General features: G+C 35.3%; 1 protein-coding gene and 1 long non-coding RNA gene across 3 annotated transcripts in view; both read right to left on the reverse strand.

Moving 5' to 3' along the window:
- The window catches only part of RBMS3 (RNA binding motif single stranded interacting protein 3), a 1,412,069-nt gene that overhangs the window by 1,041,476 nt on the left and 343,836 nt on the right, over window positions 1-26,757 (reverse strand). The gene's annotated exons all lie outside the window — the stretch shown is intronic.
- Window positions 8,160-21,075, reverse strand: LOC141543035 (uncharacterized). Its single transcript, XR_012482306.1, has 2 exons — window positions 17,924-21,075; window positions 8,160-17,859 (listed from the first exon to the last, which is right to left on the reverse strand). It is a non-coding gene; the product is annotated as an uncharacterized LOC141543035 (long non-coding RNA).

Below are 26,757 nucleotides of genomic sequence, written 5' to 3' on the forward strand. Positions count from 1 at the left end.
AGTAGGCATTTAATAAATGTTAATTGGATTAAAAATGTGAAAAGTGTTTGGGGAAGGAAATGATGGGCCTTTGTCAGAGGATCAAGTGAGGTAATATTTGTATAGCACTTAACACAGTACCGGTACAGAATAGGTGTTTAATAAATCTTTGTTCCCTTCCCCATTTTCACAACACTAATGAAAAATGGGAGAACTAAAGGACAAGATGGACAAGTTTGATGCTTTGCATAAAAAGATGGATTTTAAAAATATAGACTATAGTCTACTAAACTTGACTAGGATAACTCAAAACACTTGATTGACTTATTAATGGGCACTTAGAAAAGTGGTGCTTCCTAGAAAAAAAGTGTAATTAAATTAGTGTAATTAAAAGGATACTAAGTTTGATCTTAGTCAACCTGGATTCAGACTTTTCCTCTGCTATTTTAAAATTAATTTAACTCAATACAATTCAAATGTTATGCGCCAAAGACTGTGTTCTGTAATTTGGATGCGAAGATTAAAAAAAAAAAGTAATCCCTAGTCCTAAGGGGCTAAAATTCTTCCTTTAAGAACTAAGAAAATTAATTTTGTCTCGGTAGGCTTTGGTTTCCTCACCTGTCAAGTGAAGATGATTTCCTAAGTTACTTTCCCATTCTAAATCCTCTGACTCTTAGGTCAGCCAGTGTTCTCATGTCCTTTTCTGACGGGGTTACTAGACTGGAAGATCAGAAGAATGTCACAAATGCAGTATAGTTAGATTTCAAGTCATGAAAATATGATATACGTCTTCATGTGTTTGAAGGGCTGTCACATAAAACATATTAGCTTTGCCTTAATTAGCCCCCAAAGGCAGAAGCAGGAGGGATACGTGTATGGAGTTGTGGGGCAGATTTGGACTTGATGGAACCTAAACTTTCCTCATAATCAGAACTATCAAAAGTAAGATCTGTGACAATAGTGAGTTCTTCATTAGTCAAGGCCTTCAAGCCCTGAGAGGACACCCTTTCTTTTCTTTAATTAATTTAATAATTATAATTTTTTGACAGTACATATGCATGAGTATTTTTTTACAACATTATCCCTTGTATTCATTTTTCCAAATGTTCCCCTCCTTCCCTCTACTCCCTCCCCTAGATGACAGGCAATCCCATACATTTTACATGTGTTACAGTATAACCTAGGTACAATATATGTGTGTAAATCCAATTTTCTTGTTACACAGTAAGAATTGGATTCCCAAGGTATAAGTAACCTGGGTAGAAAGACAGCAGTGCTAACAGTTTACATTCAATTCCCAATGTTCCTTCTCTGGGTGTAGTTGTTTCTGTCCATCATTGATCAACTGGAAGTGAATTGGATCTTCTTTATGTTGAAGATAGAGGTTATCCTTTCTTAATAAAGAAGAGGCATTAATACAACTGCTTTGCTTCTAAGATCCTTGGTACTTTTTGTAGCTGAAACTTTCCATATTTGTCTTCCCCAATAAAATGTAAGTTCCTTGAGCAAATAAATTATCTTATTTTTTTCTATCTATATCCCTGGAACTCAACACATCGCTTTGCACATAATAAATATTTATTAAATGTTGCATTCAATAATTCCTATTCAAACAAAACTTCCTATTGTCATCTTTAGGATTAGATGGTTTCCTTCACTGAACTATCTTTGAGATAAAATGCATCCATGATACCCAAACTATTTTTCATTACAGCCTCTGGATGCTTCTGACCCCACTTGGGAGCTTCTGAGACTTGAATTCTGGCTAGAAAATATTAGTTTTGATTAGATATATTTCCTCTTACTTCTTAATTGTAGAATTTTTTGTGAGTGCAGGCTAAAGTTTCTTTTGATAGAACTTTGTAGTGTGGATTCGTGATTCCCATTTGCTAAGGATGATTTAGGAAATCCCAGCTGATCTTTCAGGAAGATTCCAAGAAATAGTTGAATCATAGCAACTTCACTATATGTGGTATTTGTTATTTTATCCAGCTACTATAACTTAGGATCATAGGGACATAGATTAAGAGTTGGAGATCATCTGTCCCATTCCTCTCATTTTATAGGTGCAGAAACTGAGACCCAGATTAGTTCAAATGGCCTATCCAAGATCACACAGCTAGTGAGAAGGGAAGCCATAATTTGGATCTAGCTTCTCAGACTCTAAATCAAGTGTTCTTGCTACTGGACTTTCAATTAAGTACTAAACTAAAATAAATACTAAATACTAAATAAATGCTAAATTAAATAATTTAAATACTAAAGTGCATTCTTTCCAAATTGAACTTCTGATTCTTGAAATGGACCACATCAATAAATCTTATGGTATAGACAAGCACTTGAAAGGACCTGGGTCTCCTGGATGTCTCTATAATTTTAGTTTCTGCTTTTGTAAAACTAGTCTCAGGGTATAGCTTATTTTGAAAGACTGGAGTGTGTAAACAATTATTGACACCTGTTCTAGTGTAGTGTGTGTGAAGGTTCAACTTCTTAGAATCTGACTCACTCCAGAAATGGACAGATGGACTTCAAATACAAAAAAGGTAATTGAAGTCAATAAGAATCAATCTATAAGACACCCATTAGAATCAAGAATTAAGTTAGGTTTGTCACATGCAGAATCTTGGATCTAAGACTTTGAATTAGGGAATATTGGGAGAAAGGACTGAAAGAAACCAAATAAAGAGGTTCCTTATGGCAGTTTGAAAGGAAATATGGAAATGTGTTTGTAATCTGCCCTTTTAATGTAGATTTCACAGAGCCACTGGCATCCTTTTAGTCACCTAACTTCTTAACCTTAGAAACATGCTCAGTACTTCATTTTCCCTCTTCCCTCTGTCAAGGCAGTTGCCAAGTCTTGTCAATTCTAGCTCCACATGCTTCACAACTTTCCTCATATAATCACTATCTTCATTCAGATCCTCCTCATCACTCTAGTATCTTTACCAAGAAAACTTCAAATAGGGTCAGGAAGAGTCGAACAATACCAAAATCATTGAACAACAATGGTGCAGTAAGAAGTGGAATGATGGATCCAGGATGTCACAGATAGTATATAACTTAGATAACATTTGAACCAGGTATTCCTGACTACAAGCATATCACTCTACCTAATACACTACATTCTTAATGTTCTACTTCTATTTTTTACTTTGTATATATTTTACATTTATTTGTCTGGATAAATATTGCCCTCTAATGTGAACTCTGTGAAGGCTGACAAGTCAATAACAAGCATCATTTAAGTACTTACTATGAGCCAGGCACTCTGCTAAGCACTGAGAACACAAATACAAATGAGAAACACCACTTTTGCCTTCAAAGAACTAACTTTCTTTTTTATTATTTTTAAAAGTTTTTATTTTCAAAACATATGCACAGATAATTTTTCAACACTGACCCTTCCATAGCCTTGTGTTTCAGATTTCCTCTTCCTTCCCATCACCATCTCCCCTAGATGGCAAAGAATCTAATATATGTTATATATGGTAAAATATGTTAAATCCAATATGTGTAAATATATGTTAGATCCAATTTGTGTAAACATATTTATACCATTCTTTTGCTGCACAAGGAAAATCAAATCAAAAAGGAAAATAAATGAGTAAGAAAACAAAATGTAAGAGAACAACAGCAAAAAGAGTGAGAATGTTATGTTGTGATCCACACTCAGTTCCCACAGTCCTCTCTCTGGGTGTAGATGGCTCTCTTCATCACGAGATCATTGAAACTAGACTCAATTATCTCATTGTTGGAAATAGCCATGTCCATCAGAATTGATCATGATATACTCTCCTTGTTGCTGGGTGCAAGGATCTTCTGGTTCTGTTCATTTCACTTTACATCAGTTCACATAAGTCTAATGAGCTTATTTTCTGAAGAGAGAAACCAACACATGAAAGGTGGGTAGAAGAGATAATAATCCTTGAGGGCACATGGTGGCGAAGTTCAGAAAGTAAAGAGTAGAATTTGGAGGAAAGTAAAGTATTAAATATGACTGACCTAAGTACTTCCTCAAAATTGGGATTTCAAAGAAATTCATCAATCAGAAAATGGGGACAGACCACAAGGATGGGGGGGTAGGAATCCGGTTTGCCTTTACATCCACCCAGAATGAATGCATCTCTCTCTATCTTCATCCTCAGATACTGAAAGCTTACACGATGGTCAAAAATAAGTGCATAGGGGTTACAAGTAATTTTCTTTAATTATTTCATCTGTCATTTGGGGAAAAATCTTTGATTTTACTGAAGAGGTTTTTTGTCATTTTCTTACCATCATTGTCAAATTCAATGCTAACTTCTGTTTTTATTTTAGAGTAACAGGATTGCCCTCATGATTTATCTGCTGGTTTCTTTTAACCTCAACCACCACTTGACATACAATCAGAAACACAAGTACTGTAGGGTATAAGGAAAGGGAAGGTCAAAAATAAGCATATTAATACTGTAGCATTTCAGACAAAGCTGCAGTGCAGACTGGAAGCCAGAGCCCTCAAGCCTCAACATGATTCAATTAGACTGTTATCTTCTGCCCACAGCCACAAACACAGTATGGGAAGACAGAAAGAATGCCCAGTTGTGTTGTGAACTGAAACCCATGTGGATTTCTTAGTTCTTTTCCATAGCCTAACATTAAAAAATTGTGAATAACTATTTATAACTTCGAATGCTCTGAAGCGATGCTGTTACCCATGGAATGTCCAAGGATCAATAAGATCTTTTGTACAATGTCCTTAAAATAGCACATGGGATACTATCCACAGGGCCCCCTGGGCAAACCGCTGACAGCAGAACTCTTTGGTATATCAGAGATCACTTGAGCAGCAGCAATGTCCAGATTCTAATTGTTTATAGTTCCTTCTAACCCCAGTGCTGCTTCTGTGCTAACTACCCTTATTCATGTGGTTTGAGTTTTTTACCTATCGAGGGCAAAGGCAAAGTTCCCCTAATGAATCTTCAAGAAAAATTGACTCAACTAGCCTATCAGCCAGTGCAACAAACATTGAAGAAGGGAAATCACATCAATCCCAAGACATTCAACTTTATTCTAAAGGAAGTTGCAATAAACTTGTTATATTACTGACACTAGGATGGTAGCATAGAATAGTAGAGAGACAGACAGAGATACAGAAAGACAGAGATACACAGAAACAGAGACAGAGAGAGACACAGAAAAACAGAGACAGACAGAGATAGAGAGACACAGAAAGACAGAGACAGAAACACAGAGTGAGTTGACTTTGAACAGAGGAAGATCTGGGTTCCAATTCTTTCTCTACATACCAGCTTTATGGTATGTTTTTAATTTACTTTTGTCAAGTAATTTAATTTGAATAGACTAAAAAGTTTTTACTGACCGGAAGCTGAGCAGCATTGGCATTTATGGGGGAAGGTTCTATATTGATTGTTCTACTTACTAATAGAATCACAGATCTGGAACTTCCCACTCCCATTAAAAAATGAAAAAAATCAAAAAGTCCAACATATACATAATTGCTTATCCAGGAGCTATTGTCATTTGCCTTTTGTTTTTAATATAAATTATAATTCAATATTAACAACCTTGATCTTTCATAAGCCTTCCTGTTTAGCTATCCATGGCAATATTGTCATTGTTAACAAAGTATGGATTAACATCTCATTACTTTACATTTATTTCAGATAGAGAATAAGCACAATACACCCTTTTCCAATAAAGGCTCAGCATCAATCACACACACACATATACATGTATATATATATATGTATATATACATACATATACATATATATGTATATATGTATATGTATGTATATATACATATATATACATGTATATGTGTATATATACATGTATATGTGTGTATATATATATATACATATATATATATACATGCATACACACACATACACACACACACACACATGAAAAGGAAACCACAAAAGTATTTATGTGGCTGGACTAACAAGGAAGTTTTCTGTTGTTAACAGGATTGGACCTTCTCAATTTATAATGGGCTTTTCCTTCAAAGCAGGAAAGCCTTCACAGTGCCCATCAAGTCTGGAGTTGTACCTAAAAAACTGACTTATTAGTTGGAATTTCAACTGTCCTGAGATTTGATTTTTTTTAAAATATGTAATCATAACTGTTCTTCCTTGTAGAAGTAGGAAGAATAAGAAGATGCTTAGAACTTTTTCTTTTACTATTTTTCTTTATTTCATAAAAAAATATTTCCCAATAACAGGTTAAAAATACAATCTTTTTCTGAGTCCCAATTTCTCTCTCTTTCTGAGAAGACAAACAATATGATTTCAGTTATATGTATGAGGCCATGCAAAATATATTTCCATATTAACTATGTTTCAAAAGAAAACACATACAAAAAAGAAAGTAAAAAAGTATACATCAATATACATTCAGAATTTATCAGTTCTCTCTGAAGGTGGATGGTATCTTTTCTTCATGGATCCTTTAGAGTTGTCTCAGATCAATGATCTAAACAGAATATCTAAGTCTTTTACATTTGATCATCCATTACGTTATTTCTCTTAGTGTGTACAATGTTCTCCTAGTTTGGCTCACTTTGCTTTGCATGAGTTCATTTAAGTCTTTCCAGGGTTTTTTGAAATTATCCTGCTTGTCATTTTTTTATAGCACAATAATATTCCATCACAATCATATATCACAACTTGTTCAGCTACTCTCCAGTTGATGGACATCTTTGCAATTTCCAATTCATTGCTATCATTAAAAAAGCTGCTGTAATTATGTTTTTATAGATTTTTGGTCACAGTTTCAAAATGTCCCCCAAAATGATTGGACTAGTTTATAATCCTACCAACTATGCATTCGTGTCCCATTTCCCCCCATATCTCCTCCAGCATTTGACATTTTCATTTTCTGCCATGTTAACCAATCTGATAGGTATGAGGTAATATCTCACAGTTGTTTTCATTTGCATATCTCCAATCATGAGTAACATACAGCGTGGTTCATGTGATTATTGATTAGAGGCTGCTAAGATATTCAATGGATAGGGTATAGTGTCAGAAGTCAGAAAGACCTGATTTGAAATCTGGCCTTAGCCTTCTCTAGCTAGGTAAGCCTGGAAAAGTAACAACTCTTATTGGCCTTACCCACTGGAGAAGAAAATGGCAGACCACTCCGTATCTTTAAGAAAACTCTATATGGGAAGTGGATATCTTCAACATAAAGAAGATACAACTCACTTCCAGCTGATCAATGATGGACAGAAATAACTATACCCAAAGAAGGAACACTGGGAAGCGAATGTAAATTGTTAGCACTACTGTCTATCTACTCAGGTTACTTATACCTTCGGAAGCTAATACTTAACGTGCAACAAGAAAATTGGATTTACACACATATATTATATCTAGGTTATACTGTAACACATATAAAATGTATGGGATTACCTGTCATCGGGGGGAGGGAGTGGAGGGAGAGAGGGGAAAAATTTGGAAAAATGAATACAAGGGATAATGTTATAAAAATTGCTCATGCATATATACTGTCAAAAATGTATAATTATAAAATTAATAAAAAAAGAAAGAAGGAAAACTCCATATGGAGTCATAAAGAATCAGACATGACAGAACAACTGAACAGCAACAACAAACTAATAGTATTGTCTTTTCATATCCTTTAGCTACCTATCAACTGTGGAATGATTCTTATTTTAGAAATTTGGCTCAATTCCCTATATATTTGAGAAATTGAGGCTTTCATATGAGAAATTTGCTGCAACTTTCCCTTCTACGTCCCTGTTTACTTTTAATGTGGTAGCTGCCAAATCTGTGTGATCTTTACTGTGGCCCCATGGAACTTGATTGGTTTCTTTCTGCATGATTGAAATATTTTCTCTTTGACCTAAAAATTCTGGAATTTGGCTAGGATATCTATGAGAGTTTTCATTTTGAGATCTCATTCTTGTGGTGTTCAGGCGATTTTTCAATTTATACTCTGCCCTCAAATTCTAGGATATTGGAAAAGTTTTCTTTGATATATTTTTAATATATAATTCTATTCTCTTTGAACAATGCTTCTTAAATTATCTCTCCTTAACTCATTTTCCAGGTCAGTTATTTTTCCAATAAAATATTTCACATTTCCTTCTATCCATTCTTTTAACTTTGTTTTATTGTTTCTCAAAGTCCCATGGAGACATTAGCTTCCACTTGCCCATTTCTAATTTTTATGGATTTTCATCAGTAAGCTTTTGTATCTTTTTTATTTGCCCAATTCTAATTTTTATTATTTTACTTCTTTCAGTTTTTTGTGTTTCTTTTACCAAACATTTTTCCTTTGTTTACTCTTTCATTTATTTTTTTTGTCCACCACAGTTATTTAATTTGTTTAAAAAATAATTTCTACAATAAACTGGGAAAACATTTTCACAATCAAAGATTCTGATAAAGACTTCATTTCTAAAATGAGATTTAACTCAAATTTATAAGAATTCAAGCCATTACCCAATTGATAAATGGTCAAAGAATATGAATATTTTCAGATGAGGAAATTGAAAATATTTGCAGTCATATGAAAACATGCTCCAAATAACTATTAATCAGAGAAATGCAAATTAAGACAGTTCTGAGATACCACTACACACCTCTTAGATTGGCTAAGATGATAGGAAAAAAATAATGATGAATGTTGGAGGGGATGTGGGAAAACTGGGACATTAATAGATTGTTGGTGAAACTGTGAACAGATCCAACCATTCTGTAGAGCAGTTTGGAACTTATGCTCAAAAAGTTATCAAACTGTGCATACCCTTTGACCTAGCAGTGTTTCTATTAAGCTTATATCCAAAAGAGATCATAAAACAGAGAAAAGAATCCACATGTGCAAAAATGTTTGTGGCAGCCCTTCATAGTGGCAAGAAACTGGAAACTGAATGTATGCTCATCAGGTGGGGAATGTCTGAGTAAATTGTGGGATATGAATGTTATGGAATATTATTGTTCTGTAAGAAATGATCAGCAGGAATGAATATAGAGAGGCTTGGAGAGACTTCCATGAATTGATGCTGAGTGAAATATGCAGAAACAGGAGGTCTATACATGGCAACAATAAGACTATACAATAATCAACTTTGGTGGATATGGTTCTCTTTAACTATGAGACAATTCAAACCAGTTCCAATTGTTCAGTGGTGAAGAGAGTCATCTACACCCAGAGAGAGGACCGTGGGAACTGAGTGTGGACTGCAACATAGCATTTTCACTCTTTATGTTGTTGTTTGTTTGCAAACTGTTTTCTTTCCCAACTTTTTATTCCTTCTTGATCTCATTTTTCTTGTGCAGCAAGGTAACTGCATAAATATATATGTATGTATTTGTGTATGTATGTATGTATGTATGTATGTATATATATACATTGGATTTAATATATTTTAACATATTTAACATGTATTGGACTGTCTGCCATCCAGGGGAAGAGGTGGGGGGAAGGAGGGAATAATTTGGAACATAAGGATTTGCAAGGGTCAATGTTGAAAAATTTCCCAATGCATATGTTTTGTAAATAAAAAGCCTTAATAAATAAATAAATAGTAGCTTCTAAGAATTCTTGTTGTCTTTGTATTCAATTCACATTTTTCTTTGAGGATCTTCTTATACATGTTTTTACTTCATTGTCCTTCTTGAATTTGTGTCTTGCTTTCTTCTGTCAACTAAGGTAGCTTTTACAATCATATTCTTGTTTTGTTGGGGGTTTTTGATAATTTTTTCCAACCTACTTATTGATTTGTACTTCACATTAATGTTGGGCTCTGTTCCTGAAATGGAACAGGGGAGCTCTATTTCAAGGAGATATTTTGTATGGCTATTTTCAAAGCTAGTTCTAGGAGTTTGGAAGTTTTTTATGTTTCTAAGGTGGCTTGATATGGGGAGAAGTGTGGTTACTTTACTTCACTTTAGTCCTTAACCAGGAAGGGTCCATGACCCCTTGGGATTGCAATCAATACCCCTCTTCAGGGATCCTCCTCCCTTGGGACCAGAAGTGACAATACCCTTTCAGGGCTTTCACTCCCTCTCAACTAAAAATGATCCTTTCTACACTTGAACTAAAACCTAGAAATTAATATAGATAAGAAAGTTATCAAATAGAATCTGGTCCTATATCCAGTACTAGCACAGGAGTCCCCTATAATCTCTTTCTGACCAATTGACAAGTATTCTTATTATTTTTGGCTTGAGAGTTCTCCAAACTATGACTGCTTCTGACATCTTCACCTAGTCCTACCATTGGTGTTTTATCTATGTGGGCTCTGGGCCAACCTGCTCTCCTCTCTCCCAGATCTCTCTTTCCAAACTCTGTGTTATAGAGCTGGGAAAATGCCTCCCTCTGACCTTTTGTTGGCTCTGGCACTCCATAATTGATCTAAGGTATTGTTTTGAAGTTGTTTGGAGGGGAATGATGAGAGACTGCAGCTGAGTGCTTTTCCACTCTAAAATCTTGACCCCTTCCCCAGAAATCTGACATCCACAATTTCTACTCTCCTTTTAAGCTCCTTTGTCTCATGTAAAGATGATGGTTTTTACAGGGAGTAGGGAGTAGGCAGAGTTGAAAGTTTTCTCCTCTCTCTTCTCTACGTATCCCTCTCTTTCTGTGACTCTCTTTATCTCTGTATGTTTCTCTCTCTCTTGCCCTCAATATGTCTCTGCTGTATACTAATTCCAACCCTTTTGATATAATATGCGCATGTCTTTAAGATTGTCTTTAAAATATTAGATATAAATTATAAAGGTCATTTTCACAGATTTTGTATGTTTGTATTGGGCTAGAAATTTCCCCCAAATTCCATAAACTCACATAGTCTTATTAAATACTACTCTCGTCTTTCATGGAGAACTGTTTATTGAGCAAGGTTGAGCCTAGAACAGCATTTAATTGACTCCTCATTTTAAAAAATCTTGAGACTTACTGAATGGGAAGGGGAATCACTTGAGAATGAAAATTCCTTTCCTAAATGATACTATTAATGGGGCGCTTGTGTAACTATTGGTTCCTAATTCTGGAGTAGGAGGAACTTAATAATGTCAATCATCTGTGGCCAACCTAGAGTCACTCATTCGCATCCCATGGAGGGTCTGACTCATAGCTACATCTTATTGAATTGAATAGGTCGAATGCTGTGAGGATGATGCAAAAGGAGAGGATGTAGAAGATTTCTTACATGGAACCTCAGCCACTATAATCAAAGAGAGAGACCTTAGACCTTAGAGTAGTAGATGGGTGGATGAAAAAGCATTTATTAAGAATTTATATTCCAAATACTTCTAAGGAGATAAATCAGTAGTGGAGTATCTCAAAAAAAAACCATATATCCCAATGAGAGAGATTATACCTATGGGGAAGTAGCTTAGTTTGGAAAGTTATAGTGGTTGGAGTCATAAGGAATACATGGACACACCCTTTCTGGCAGCAATGCCATGGTGATTTATTATGGAACATTATTATGGAAGGGCTGTCACAAAGCTGCAGAGTCTCAGAATTGGAAGATTCTTCAATGGCCATGAGTTTCAAATTGTATCTGTATTCCCTCACAAATCTCTCTAACAAACAATTCTCCAATCTCTGCTTGAACAGATATGATGAGGGAATCCACCATCTCCTCAAAAGTCTATTTCATTTGAGGGTAGTTTTGCATTGTTAGGAAGTCTTTCCTTACATGGAGCCAAATCTCCCTCTCTGCAGGTCCATCCATTGTTCCTAACTCTGTCTTCTAGGACCAAAAAGAGTTAAGTCTGATCTCTATTTCACATGACAATCCTTTCAAGACAAAAACAAAACAGCTATCATGTTCTCCCCTCTATATCCTGCTTTATGGACTGAACATATATAGTTATAGCAAATGATTCTCATAGGACATTGTCTTAAATACCTCATTATCCTACTGTCTCCTGTTAATTTTAATTTTAAAAGGATCAAAGTATACTGAATAGAGTTCTAGACTTGGAATCAAAAGTGCCTCAGACACTTAATACAAAAATCAATTTATATCTCTAAGACTCAGTTTCTTCTTCTGTAAAAGGAGGAGGTTAGAAAGTCCTTTCTAGCTCAAAATTTATTGAATAATGATCTATAACTACATAAATATCTTTTCTAAAATGGGGTGCACCAAATGGAATGGGATATTCCAGATGGAAGCAGATGAGGAGCTATGTGGTAGATTAGACAAAGAAATGAAATCACTGCCTAGGAATGGGATGTACTTTGTGAGCTGATCAATCACAAACAGAAAAGCCTGATGGGGTAGACACTAGGGCACATGTAGAATGATGAAATCCAAGGGGTTTAATCCCAGAAAATCATTTGCCAGAATACAAATTCCAGCTATCATCTTTAAAACATCAGAAGTAAAAATGCAGTAAAAGGATGAAGATCTGACCATTTATTTAGACCAACTTGCATCCGCCCAACACTATCATCTCCTGAAATTCCTCATTCTCCCACTTGTGTTGGCTCACTTGAATCATTACGAGCAAAATCCACCATATTTCCCCTTGACTCAGTTGGCTGATCAAGTCATAGTATCATAAACCTGCTCCTAATTTGCTTCCTACATATTTTGTGAAAAATAAAGATAAATTCTCCTGATATCTGATAATTTTAATTATTTCAAAGAATCCATTCTTGAATTAGCTAGAACCTTAGAAGTGATCAAGTTAAGCTCCCTTATTATGCAGAAGATGAGCTGAGTTCATGAGATGTTAAGCAACTTGACTCTCAAAGTTGTTTCTATAATCACTTCATTAGTCCTCCCCATACTCTTCTTGGTCAAGGAGTGCATGCATCCAGTTTTACAGAGAAGAGAGTTGAGACTCAGATAAAGCAAAATAATTTGTTCATGGTCTTTCAGCAAGCAAGTATGGAATTAGGATTCAAATGGGGTCCTTCTGAATTGTTTCTCCTTGACATGTGTCAGCCTTAAATTACCCAATCTTCAAGAAAACGGATGTACAAAAGCAACAATAGACATGAGATCAGTGGTTGAAAGCTAATGTGCTTATTCCAGTATACGATAACAAACTCTCCTCTGTAGTACAGCTGTATCAGCAAGAATGATTTTGATGTCAGGAAGAAATGCATCAATATAAAACTCAGTTTTGAAAATGGAAGATAAAAAGTAAGTTAAAACTGAGAGTCGGGAGAGCTTTAACTATTCTGAATTTTGCTGCTCCCTTCAGGTCATGGTATCACTCACCTGGTTCAGATTTCTAGCCAAGGAAGCTCTTTCCTAAATTCCTCATCCATAAAATAGGGCTAATGATACACACCGGACCTCCCTTACAAGATGGTTGTCACATTCACAGGAGATTATGCAATATAAATGCAAAATATCATTATTTTCTAGATCCCATTTTTTAAAAAAATCAAACAGTTGTCTCCTCTTTTCAGCATCCCTCTTTCCCTCTCACACAGTTCTTCTTTTCTTTCTTTTCTGATAGTTCTCCTATCCATCCTGACTTGCCTTCTAGGATTCATTGTAAAAATCCTAATGCTCTTGGCAAGGAAGATGAGCCAGGGACCATGTTTTATTCATCTTTATCTCTCCCTCCAGTGTTTCACACAATTCATTGCACACGGTACACACTTAATAAATGTTTGTTGCATGAATACCTAGAAATCCAACATACGCAGCAAGGGGCTCAGGGTCCTTAGGCATATCCAATATACAACTGGACCTCAAGCCTTACCTCCCAATGTCAATGCCCTCAAGCAGTGGAGCTTGAGAAAGATTGGCCCCAACTTCCCATTTCATCTGGTTGCTTTCAGCAAAATTAGCAATTGTCAAAAGAGTGGGGAGCCATACAGACACAGGAGGACTCAAGGTGGAGACGGTGCCTCTTATAACAAAAGCAGAACTATGTATTCGACATGAAAAGGACAAAAACAGGAGGAGACAGGGGAAGAAGTTGTTCGAGAAGAATTTTCATGGTGCCGAACACAAAGATCAAATCCATTATAGGAAAATGAAATGCATTAGACAAGCTTCCCAAAGACTATGATAAAGCGTCCGATACCAATGGGTACTAGTAAAGTCACCATCCCAACCCTTTGTTCAAATAAAAATACATAATGAGGCAGAAGCTCCCAAAGCAAACTTCAGTGCCTTCAGGAAAACAGTAGTTTGTCATAGTTTTTGCATGCAGATAGCTAAAACCAGGATTTGTATGTATACTGCTAAACCTCATGGCTGTGTTCCTGCAACTATTAGAATTTAATTTCCAGAGCTCATTTCCAATCAAAGAGTGACCTTTACAGTATGGAAACTTTATTCTCAATGAATAGGGATTTTAGCTCAATAGAATGATAGAATAACCATGGTGCAGAAGCCAGAAATCCGAATTCTATTGGACAATGGAGCATTTACCCTCATGTCTATGGAGCAACCAACCAAACAGAACGAGCATTATTATCGTGCGCCATGCATCAGCTACTAGGAGAGGTGTTTCGGATTTGTTCTTATTCAATTATTTTCAGTCATGTCAGACTCTTCATGACTTCTTTTGGAATCTTCATGGAAGAAATATTGGAATGGTTTGCCATTTCCTTCTCCAACTAATTTTATAGAGGAGAAAACCGGGGCAAACAGGATTAAGTGACTTCCCCAGGATCACAGAGCTAGTAAATATCTGGGGCTGGATTTGAACTCTGGTCTTGCAGTCTTACTGACTCCAGGTCCAGATCTCTAACCACTGTGTCCCCCAGCTACCACAGAAATATAAACAAAATAAATACAAAGCAATTTTATGGGAGCAAACTAGTAAGTGGCAAGCATCAGGGAAAATGTTGCAAAGAAGTTCAAAGAAAACTAAGGATAGTAAAAATCATTATAGTGGAAAATGCCAGTACCCAGCATAGGGCCTGACCCACTGCAAACACTTGATAAATGCTTGTTAATTAATTGGTTGATTTCATCTGGTAATATATTAGATATCCACCATTATCCAAGGTATATAGATGGGCAAAAAATAAAATTATCACAAGTAATTTGGATGAAAAAAAAACATATCTTGGGAGGTAAGTTTTAAGCAAATGAGCTATAAGCTCAGTGTGATAAAGAAAGTCACTATGATGTTATACTGAATTAAGAGAAGTTCAGCCTCCAGGAAAAATATAGTACCCATAGTCTACCCTGATCTGCCAATATTTGTAACTCCAGGTACAATTCTGAGAGATACCACATGTGAGAAAAAACAGAGGGGAGCAACAGTTAGGTGAACCAGTACTGGATTTGAAGTCAGGAAGACACAACTTCAAATCTTGCCTCAGATATTTGTTAGCTATGTAGCCCCGAGCAAGTCACTTAAATTCTCTCAAGCCTCAATTTCCACATCTGTAAAATGGGCATAATAAAAGCATCTATATTACAGGATTGTTATGAGGATCAAATGAGGTAATATAATGAAAGTACTGGGCCAAATTTAGGTCTCACTGCCTTGCCTAACACACAATTATATAGAGATTTAAAGTTTGCCAAATAATCAATGGACATTAGTTCTTTTTGAGATTCTCAACAACTCCAAGAATTAGGTTTTATAGGCACTATTATCCCTATTTCACCGATTATGAGGCTGAGGAGGTTAAGTAGTATAAGCACATAAAACAGTCATCAAAGCCTGGAGATTCTAGGGTCCTGACTTACAAAGCTGTTGTGTTCCAAAAATGTTCTTAGAAGTTGGCCTTTTGGCTATTGGTACATATTTTCCCAAGGGAACAGGCTTATAAATAGTGATGAGGTCCCCAAACTGTACCTCAAAAGTCTAATTAACCATTAATGTTGTGAAAATACATTCACAATAAAAGAAATATAGAAAACAATACTGTTCTAACACTGATAATTAAACAAAAAAAACACTAGAGAATTAAATAAGAAAGTGCATTATTTCTCTCAAATGCTGGTGTTAGAGAAAAAGGAAGCTTAATTAGATGAAGCTGAATTGGAGGAGGGAGGAGAGAAGCTTTTAAAAAAAAATTCTGAAGATTTTCAAAGCCCTTTCTGGGTCCTTTCCAAGGTTCCAGAAGTTGAATGCATGGGCCCTTTATTTCTTTCTAATTTTACTTCAAAAGCCAATACTTCTTTTCTCCTTGGTTCAAGTTATCCTTTTTCTTATTATTCATGACTAAGGCTGTATGGAGGCTGAAACATGGAAAAGAAAAGAAAAAGAAAAAAAAATCAAAGAGAACAGGGAGATAGGAATATTTTTTCCTGAAATAACTGGAAAAGACTGGAAAAGATAATGTACTTGAATGCATAAAAAATTATAAGACATATGGAAAAATGAATTACAAATAGAAAAAAAATTGAGAAGTATGCAATCTCACTGATGAAAAATAAAGTTGTAGAGAACGAGATGAGAAATCACATGATTCTTTGGGTAACCAAAAGGTGGCACCATTGGCCCAAGTCATCCGAGTTCCCATTTTGAATGGTCTCAAGGTCCATGGAGAGGAGTTAAGGCAGCATGCAACAAGTTAGTTAAGAAAAGGAGGTGTGCATAAGTCAGGTGTGCAAAATTGGTAGAATGTCTCTGAATACAGATTTGGCAATTCAAGGGTTAATTTCTTTAAACACCAGTAACTGCATTTGATAAATGTGTTGTTAGTTTTTAGCTTCCCACATTAAACCTGTGCATGTCAAATCCCCCATTTTACTGTTAGCTACCCATGTTAGTCACACTCAGGTTTTAAGCCCAGATTTAAGAAATGTTTATCTTGATATCAAGGATTAAAAATGACAAGCTTTGCCATTCCCTATGTTTACTGTAACATGCTCTTTTCAACTTATGGTTGGCACTTCAAACTGAGGAGGGGGGAACATCACAGAAAATGACTTAAATGCTAAATTTCAGTTTAGATAAAGGAAGTGTCAAACAGAAAGGAAGAAAACAACCATCAGGAGATATGTAGATCACGTCTCTACCCCAACACTTGACACTCAAAAGCAACCAAAGGGATTTCCAAACCACATTTCCAGTCTTCCTGTATTTTCCAGTGCTTTTGTCTGAACTAAAGATTTTATACCAGAAAATGGATGAAAGTTTCCGAATTCTTTGTTATTTCGAATTGAAATGGAAACCACTTTGTGGTTTTACGCCATAAGCTTTTCTTAGATCAATAAAGGACAATAAAAAGGTTATCAAGTAATATTAGGCGAAAGAATGAGTGTTCTGTGTAACTGGATTATCTGACTGTCAGATTTAATAGAAAAAAACACAGAATTCAAGGTCAGAGAGACTTAGATCCAAACCTGGCTCTATCATGTACTAGCTAGGTGACCGTGGGCAAACCCCTTACACTTGCTGGTCTTTGATTTGCTCATCTGTAAAATGATATGGGAAAAGTTGGACAAGATGACATCTAAGGTCCCTTTGAATCATAATCATAATCATAAGATCACTGAGTGAGTTCTAGAAGAACCCCAAAACCCATTTAATTGAAAGCCTTCAAAAAAGTTACCGACTTCAAAAGTTCCCAAGAAAATATGTTCAAGGTCATGCCCCAGCAAGGATAAGAGGTGAGATTTGAATTCTGGTTCTTGGCCTTCCAATCAAATCCTCCTTGTTTCTATAAATCATTCTGACATGTATTAGACTATTTTATTTCCCTGCCCTAAAAAAAAGTATGCTTAACCTAATTGTGTCCTTTTCTGAAGAGTGACTTTATCATTGTTTGGGGGTTCCAAATATCAATTGTCCTCAATTGTTCTTTCACTGCAAATTTGATGTAGAAATGTAAACCAAGTAATAATCAGTTTCTCAGCCATATTGTACAGTTTGCAATCTGATCTGAGCCATATAACAATCCTATGAAGCAGGTGCTATAGGCATTTTGATGCTCAATTTACAGATAAAGAAACTGAGGCTCAGAATACTTAAGTGATTGGCCTGGGTGGCCATAGCTTCCATGCATTAAAAACAGTCTGAACAGAGCTCTTCCTCACTCTGCCTCCAATATACCAACCACTAATTCCATTATTCAAAGTAGCCATTTCTGTCCAGTGTGACAGGATTGAATATGGACTGATCCTTTGATAGTTCCTGAAAACATTTGGTGGGGGAGGAAGATGGGGTTAACCAAATCTGTTTGTTTCCATTGCTCTATTTCACCCAAAGATGAGTCTGATTTTTTTTTAAATTTCAAGTTAATTGAAAGTTCTGGTTAGTTAAAGTTTTACCGTACAATATAATGGACAAGTAGTTTTTAGATAAGTAGCCCAATCCCTGGAAGGAAATTAGGATCACTTAGAAAGGTAACAATTTATGAATGCAAGTAGGTTCTCTTTATTAACATAATGTACTGAATCAATTAATTAATCTTAGAATGGGTCTAGCTGGCCCCTAAGAGGCAACTAACTCATCACAAATGATCTGGACTAATAGATTGTTTCTGAGATGTTAACTTGCCCCTTTATTAAATATTGGCGGTCTAAAAATGGTTTTTAACAAGAGAGTAATGTTGACTTGGCATGGAAATGGACAGGCAGCTCCACAAGACATGATCTCACTCCACCTCTTTGAGATCCAGTGGTAAATATAGCATATGTATCAGATCACACATAGAAATGATCACACTTCAGTTTCACCACCTCCAAAGCATAGCTAAGGTATTCCCTCCCTCTTCCACCAGATTATTCCAGATTCCCTCCCATCATCCACCTGGCATTAGCTCTTTAACCTTCTCGAAGTTATTTTGCTCTACTTTGTACATACCAGGACAGAGATGGAACAGTGGTGAGATAAAACAACAATGATAATTGCAACTAACCAATGGCTCAGTATCCTCAAACCATTTTATAAGATGACAAATTAGAAGAACAGCAATGATGTTCATCTTCATTGGTTTAACTTCTTCACTGAGAAAAACTTAGTGAATATCAATGGCATAACAGAAGTATCATGACTGACGAATCCTTTAATATCTCATCTGGAAATTGGAGATAATAACAGTTCCCATCTCACAAGATGTGAAATCATTTTTATAAATTGTTTTATAAATGTTAGTTTTATGTAAATGTAAGCTATGACCTTTATGATTATATTAATCTCTAGATGACATCAGTCCCTGACAATATAAGCTCCTTGAGGGTAGGAGCTGACTCATTTTATTTCTCATTTTTATAATTTTGATACCAGTACCATTTCTTGCACATAATAGTTACTGAGTACTTTATTTTTTTTGAAAAAATGAATTAATTCAGAAGGTGAAAGCTGCTACAAAAGTTTGCTTTAAAAGAATAGCAAACTTGGAAAAATCTGAAATCAGAGAGATGAAAAGATCCATAAAAAGCCTAAGTAGTACAATCTCCAGTGACTTGTATCATCCCTTGTCAGCCCCTGGCATCAATCTAAGGAGATGCATCATGGAACAATCAGCTGGAAAGGGCATCTGGCTGTGAGTCCTCTGAATATGAGCATTATTATTCCCTCACAGTGGAAGATTTTGGCATTGACAGTGATAGTATAGATCATATTCATTTGGGTTGGTTTCTATGTCATTCTCCAGTACCTGTCAACAGCCTCCTGCTGTTCCATGGCAAAGATGCATAGATTCAAGTATACAGAGATATGCCCTCCACCTGTGCTTTTTGTTACCTACCCATTTTTGAAATATATGCAGTTTTTTTTGAAAGCTCTGAGTTTAAATGAGAATTTATTTTTCATTTGGTTTCATTGGGATGAGGAGTTTCCAATGAGAAAATAGCTTCTTTTAGCAATGCAGATTGGGTACCTGCTCTGCAAGTTACAATATTGGTTGGCACATAAGTTAGTGTGCCTCAAAGATAAGCCTTGCACCCAGGTCTTTAATCTTTCTCAGCCCCTTACATACTACTCCATCTTTCACTGCCAGTTTTCTTGGGACATTATTAGAAAAATTTCATGCTAAAGTCAACAAATGAATATAGAAGGTGGGGTGAGAGGAAAAGGAGGGGATCTTAGTTGGTGGGTGACCAGCCTGTTCCAGATGTTTGGTGACGAACAACTGACTGAATGAGGGGAGGCAGATGGAAAGACAGATAAACATTACTGATTGAGAGGTCTGCCAGATGGAAAAGCCCATTGAATTATAGCATTCTCGAATAATAAGAGTCATATCCCATAAGTTTCCTCATTTCTAAGCCCTATGCAGATACCAACTAGGGAATAAGGCTACCTACCTTTGTTTTAGTAACCTCAACCTGAGGGAGAAGAGGATTTTTTTTTACTTTGGAATTTTATATTTAGCAAAAAAAACTATCAAATATCAAAGAGATAAATTACAATAGCATTGGCCTTGGGATCATAACTGCGTCTCTGGCCACAAAAAACAAAATCAGAAACAATGGATAGAAATTAATTTAGACTCCATGTCAGGAAATAATTAGAGGTATTCAAATGGGGAATGGTTTCTGCAACTCCACTTTATTTATATCTAATTCATGTACAAATCAAGACATCCCTCATGCCATCACTGGTCTGAAAATGGACACAAAAAAAAAAAAAAAAAAAAAAAAAAAAAAAAAACATGATCTTAGAGTTGGTGAGTCCCCTCCTGCTTGGAGGTAAATATTCATGAAGAGATCATATGATAACTACTTGTAATACATGTTATACTGATGGCCTCTGATATCTCTTCCAACTTTTAAATTTTGTGATTGATTTTGCATATGAGCAAACTAAGATGTAAAGAGGTTAAGCACAACTAGATGTCAGAGTAGATGGAATACACAGAATGGAATCAGAAAGATTTGAATTCAAATCCAGTCTCATATGCTTTACTATGTATATGATAATGGGAGAATAACTTAATTGCTTTCTGTCTCCGTTTCCTCATCTGTGAAATGGGAATAAGAATGACACTTGCTTCCTAAGATTGTTGTGAGGATAAAATGACACAATATTGTAAAGTGCCTACAAACCTCAAAGTTTTGCTAAATACTAGTATTATTAATGAGCAACTTTCTGAGAGTTTCATAACCAATGAGCATCAGAGATGAGAAGTGAACTCATGCTGCCTTCATTCCAAGAGCAACGTTCTACCATCCTTCCTCTCAATGATACAAGGATCTATTCTTCCCTGTGGCTACTCTCTTTCCTCATGAATTTCAGAATGACTTGGCAGATTGTTTTTAAGAGTGCTGTGACCAAAAAAAAAAAAAAAAAAAAAAAAAAAAAGAGTCTTATGGCCATTCTGGTGATTAATGTCTGTCTCCAAACCTGCCTAGTCTGGCCTTCAGATACAGAAAGGGAGACCATTAGAGGATCTGCACTTGAAGTTATTTCAATATTAAAGAAAAGAAAATGTATCTATTTGATATTATGGAGTTGGGAAAATACAGAAGTCAAAAGAAAAGCTCATTTGCCATAGATTTTATTTTTTGTTTTCACAAAATTTTCTCTTTGTTTTTCTCTTTACAAAACAACAAAATCCTCCAGTTTCCTGTAGTTTTCACATATAAGCTGCTAAGTGTGTGTGTATATGTGTGTGTGTGTGTGTATATATATATATATATATACATATATGTATATGTACATATATATGTATATATACATACATATAAGTATATATATATGTGTGTGTATATATATATACATATATATATATGGCAATATATATATATACACATAATAACAAACGATTGGGGACTCTAAAACTGTGGGGAACTCTTGGGCAAAACCCAAGAAGAGATGCAATTTAAAGTTTTTCAAATAGTTCCCATCACGGCTTTCCTTTTTCTCTGTAGTATTCTTTAGGCCCTGTCACCTTCGGGAGATCAAGCCTTTCATAGCCCTGTTTAAAAAAAAAAAAAGTCCTTACCCAGTCACATATACTTTTCAGATCTCTCATTCATTCTCTTTTCCACAAAGGTTCTTTTTTTTTTTTTGCTTTGAAAATAAACCGTTTCCAACCAAAATCACAGCTGAACCACATGACAGAGCTTCATGCCTTATTATCATCAAAAAATATTTCTGAACACCTACTGTGTGTATAGCGCCGTTCTAGGTCTTACAATTGTTCAGCTCCTCCAGCAACTCAAGCAGACATCTCCTTAACAATTCACTCTGCCGGGTAGTGCAGAGACTAGCTGCTACCATCAAAGTCCAGAGGTGAAGTTAATTAAGAGTTCCTATGCTGTACTGTGTGACATCCCTTTCTCTGTGGCTTTCCAAAAGGCTCAGTCTCTGGGTCCCTCATTTCCTGTGGCATCCCTCCCTCTCATTTTCCATGTCTCTCTTTGTCTGTTTCTGTGTCTTTGTTTCCACCTGTCTGTGACTCAGGCCCAGGGATATCAGTTTATTCTGCCAATGGGATGTTCTTACTTTCTATTCAGTGAGACTAACTCTTATATTGAGCATCTGAAGATGTTGGGGTTTTTTTGGGGGGGTTGCTTTCTTATCCTGGGATTGTCAACATGAGGCTGGGAGCTAGAAGGGAAATTAAGACCAAATGAGATAATAAAGACCTACAGGTCTAGGGATCAGAGAAGTAGGAATTAGTATAGTTAGGATGGGAGACCTGGATCTCCGACTCCATATTCTTTTCTCTCTCTGCCTCTCTGGTCTATGCTCCAACCTCATATTCCCATGCGTAGTTTTACATGGGCATTTATTTTGAAGAGTGGTCACAGAGTTATTGAGTAGAAAAAACACTGACCTTGAAATCAAAGGCCCAGGGTTCAAATCTTCCAATGACGACATCGTGCACTTGATCAATTCAATCTCTCTATGACTCGATTTCCCATTTGTAAAATGAAAGAGTTTGGAAAGTTTATCTTTAGGCTTCCTTTTAGTTTTATGCCTACAAACCAATGGTCCTAAAAATCAGAATCTCAAATCTGAAAATTATTTCTTGACATATAATAAGGTTTATGTGTTTTATTCGGCTTTGAAAAAATGTTAATATATAATATGTGCCTATTCTTTTGCAATAATTTCTTTACATGATTTGGCATTGAGTTAACAAGATTTTGGTGTAAATTTGATCCTTCTTCATGATGAAACAACATATCACAATAGATGTCAAACATAGTTTTGTTGAAAACCAACTGGCTTTCCAAATCTAGCCTTGTTTATGCCCTTTAGGTTTTTAAGTGGGTTAGTATCAATTGAATTTTCATCCCATTTGAACATGTTTATATTTCTTAACCTTTCATGATGCATCAGGGCATAAAATCCTAATGCAGTATTCCATCGCTATTTGATATTTCTATAATCTGAAAATATTTTTGATTATCCACGTATCCATATGTTTCTCAAAATACATTAGTCCCCCAGTAGAATCAAGACCAGAGCAGAAAATGTCCAAAACATTATTTTGGAATATGATGTTTTATATCCTGATAAAGATGCTCATTTGTACTTCTAATATCAATAATTTTGTTATATCCTTTAATGAAAAGTGTTTCTGTATCACTATTGCATTTTTCAAACCTTTGGTACTCTAGTATTTATATTATCTTGTCTATAATAACTGATTCTTTTTTCTTCTTTATAGCAATAATTAGTAGGGTTTTTATTTTTTAAACTAGTCTTCTCACTGTTCTTTCAGTTTCAAGAATCCTGTGATCATTGTAGAAGAATCAATCACAATCCTACTTCTTGAGATCTTTGCTTGTCTTCTTAGATAAATTTGACCATTTTTGCGACAATGGTTTGTAATTTGGGATCATTTGGGGTTTTTTGGTGTTTTTAAATACACTTTCCTTTGTTCTTTGGTGCAACTGATTCTGTTTGATTGTGGACTTTAATGATCCATGAAATGCTTATATTCTCCATACCAGAGATCATAATTACATCTCTAATAGTAATTTAAAAGTACTTTTTAAGAACTCTGCTTTTTGAATATTTCTTTGGAGTCATAGTCATCTCTCTCTCTCTCTCTCTCTCTCTCTCTCTCTCTTTCTCTCTCTCTCTCTTTTTCTCTCTCTCTCCTCTTTCACATACACACATACACATACACAAACACACCACATATGCACACACAAAAAACACACAGATTTTAAATTATAACAAAAGAACACTGAAGCAATAAAAGGCACATATTCCAACCCACAACTGATATAAAATTAATAGTGAGTAAATTAACTGTGGTCAAGAACAGATATTCCAGGTCAATAGAAGCGTACGTGCACATCCTTAGTTTTCCCAAGTGTAAATTGGGGACAATAGAATCTATTTCTCAGCTTTGTTGTGAGGATAAAACTAAATATTTTTCAAGCATTTAGCACACAGTAGGCACTTAATAAATACTTATGGCTTCCCTTAAGAATAGGGAGCCTCCTGACTTCTGGGAGCTAGTATAGTGGAGTAAGTAGTAAATCGGCAAACTCTGCCATGTTCACCAAACTCTGTCATATTCACCTCCAAACAATGACAAAATAGCCTCCAAGATGTCCTGGAACAGCAGAACCAGCAAAAATAAAGGATAGAATAATCTTTTAGCCCAAGAAAGTTGGAACATCAGTAGCAAAACTCTGTCTTATTCAGGTAAAAAGGGATTTTTTGCTCAGGTAAAAAGTCTGTCCAGGACAGGAGGCATCCCAGTAAGTCAGTAGTAAACCCCACCTCAGCAAACCAGTGGTAGATCCCCAATGTGGCAGGCAACTAAGCACTAAGATCCCCATATGCCTCAGAGCCAGGGGAACAGAGAGTCTCCAGCTCAAGAACATCAACTACTTCAGCAGAGTCTGAAGGCAAAAGGTAAGAGGCAATCTCCAGGAGACAGACCGCCATATGCTTCAGTGTCACACCAGGGGAAAATGAAGAAACACCCCACCAGCTCCAACACACCAGATAACACACAACAGACCCCAGCTTGGCACTAGGTAAGCTCTATGGTCTTCAGCAGCACCAGCCACCCCTCTATTACAGCCCTCAGTACAGCACCAAGCAGGCAGGTCCCTAATGGGCCTCAGGATAAAATCACTATATCACTAGTTAAATAGTAAGGGCCTTCAGCTTCTTACACAAGATGCCTGAGACACCCTTTTCACAGTGGAAGCAAAGGCCAAAAAAGATGAGTAAAAAACAGTAACATAAAGAATCTGACCATAGAAAGGGAAGATCAAGTCAAACAGAAGAAGATGGTTGAATATAGAAATTCCTAAGGAAAACCAGGAAGTGGTGTCAAGCACAGAAATGACTCATGGAAGAAATAAAAAGGAGCTTTAAAATAATATAAGAGAGATAGAAGAAAATTAGGAAATGAAATGATAATGATACAAGAGAATTAATTTTTTTTTAAGTCAACAGCTTAGAAAAAGAAAATTAGTGATAAAAAGTAAAACTGACCAAATGGAAAAGGAAATACAAAAATCCCATTGGAGGGGGGGAAAAACTCTTGGGGCACTAAGTGAAGCAGTGGATAGAGTACTAATCCTGAAGTCAGGAGGATCTGAGTTCAATTCTGGCCTCAGACACTTAACACTTCCTATGCATAAAAACCTCAAAACTGAATTTAGAGTCAGAAATAGTAAAGTCATTGTTTTCAAATCATAATTCAATAAAAGTACAATCAACAAAGGGTAGTAGAAAGATAGGTTAAAATTAATTAGAAAAATACTTTAATCCTAAAAAAATAAGTGGGTCAAAGAACAAATCATAGAAACAATCAATAATTTCATAAAGAGAGTGAAGATAATGAGACAACAATCCAATTTATCAGTTATCAGAGGAAATTTTATTTTTCTAAATTCTTATATCTACAAAATAAATAGTGAATCAATGAAAAGAGCATGTAAGAAAAAAGCAAAAAAGAAACCTAGAAAAAGAATAAAACTAAAATATTTTAGTAGAATACCAGTTCTACTGCAGAACACCATATTGGAAATCCTAAAAAAAAATCAAAGATGAGATGAATAAAAATTAAAAATAAAAAAAAACATTAAAAGACAAAGAAACTATTCAATTAGTAAAGAAAACCAGAATTTTATTTTGTGAAAAAAACCAAATAAGATAGATAATGTTATATAATTTTTAAAAATAAGAATAAAACAGAATATCCAATCTAAAAAAAAATGAAAAAGGTAAAAGTACCAATGAAGAATGTTAAATGAAGAAGTTACAGTAGCCATTAGTAAATATTTTGCCTAATCATATGCCAATAAATCTGCATATATGAGTGAAACTAATCAATATTTAAGAAAATATCAATTATATAGATTATGAGATAAGGAAATAGAATATCTAAATAACGATACCTTAGAAAAGAATTGAAAAAATTGAAATTATTAATGAATTCCAAAGGAAAATATTTCCAGGGTCAGATGGGTTCATAAGTGAACTTTATCAAACATTTAAAGAACAATTAATTCCAATAGTATAAAAAACAATTTGGAAATATAGATGGAGTCCTACCAAACTCCCTTTATGGCCCAAATATAATGCTGATATCTAAATCAGAAAGAGGTAAAACAGAGAAAGAAAATTATAGAGCTATTTCCCTAAAGATATCAATGCAGAAAGTTTGAACAAAATAATAACAAAGTGATTACAACAATAAATCACAAGGATTATACACCATGAGCAGGTGGGATTTATACCAGAAATGCAGTATTCATTCAGTATCAGGAAAACCATCAACATAATTGACCATATCAATAACAAAACCAACAAAAATCACATGATTATTTCAATAGATGATGAAAGAGCTTTTGACAAAATACAGAACCCATTGCTCCTTAAAAAACCTAGAGAACATAGGGGGAAATCGGAATATAATAAAAACTGGAAAACAATAAGGCACAAACTAACCAAAATCTCATACTATATACAAAGATAAATT

The sequence above is a fragment of the Sminthopsis crassicaudata genome, chromosome 5, assembly GCF_048593235.1.
Source record: "Sminthopsis crassicaudata isolate SCR6 chromosome 5, ASM4859323v1, whole genome shotgun sequence".
Lineage (NCBI taxonomy): Eukaryota > Metazoa > Chordata > Mammalia > Dasyuromorphia > Dasyuridae > Sminthopsis > Sminthopsis crassicaudata.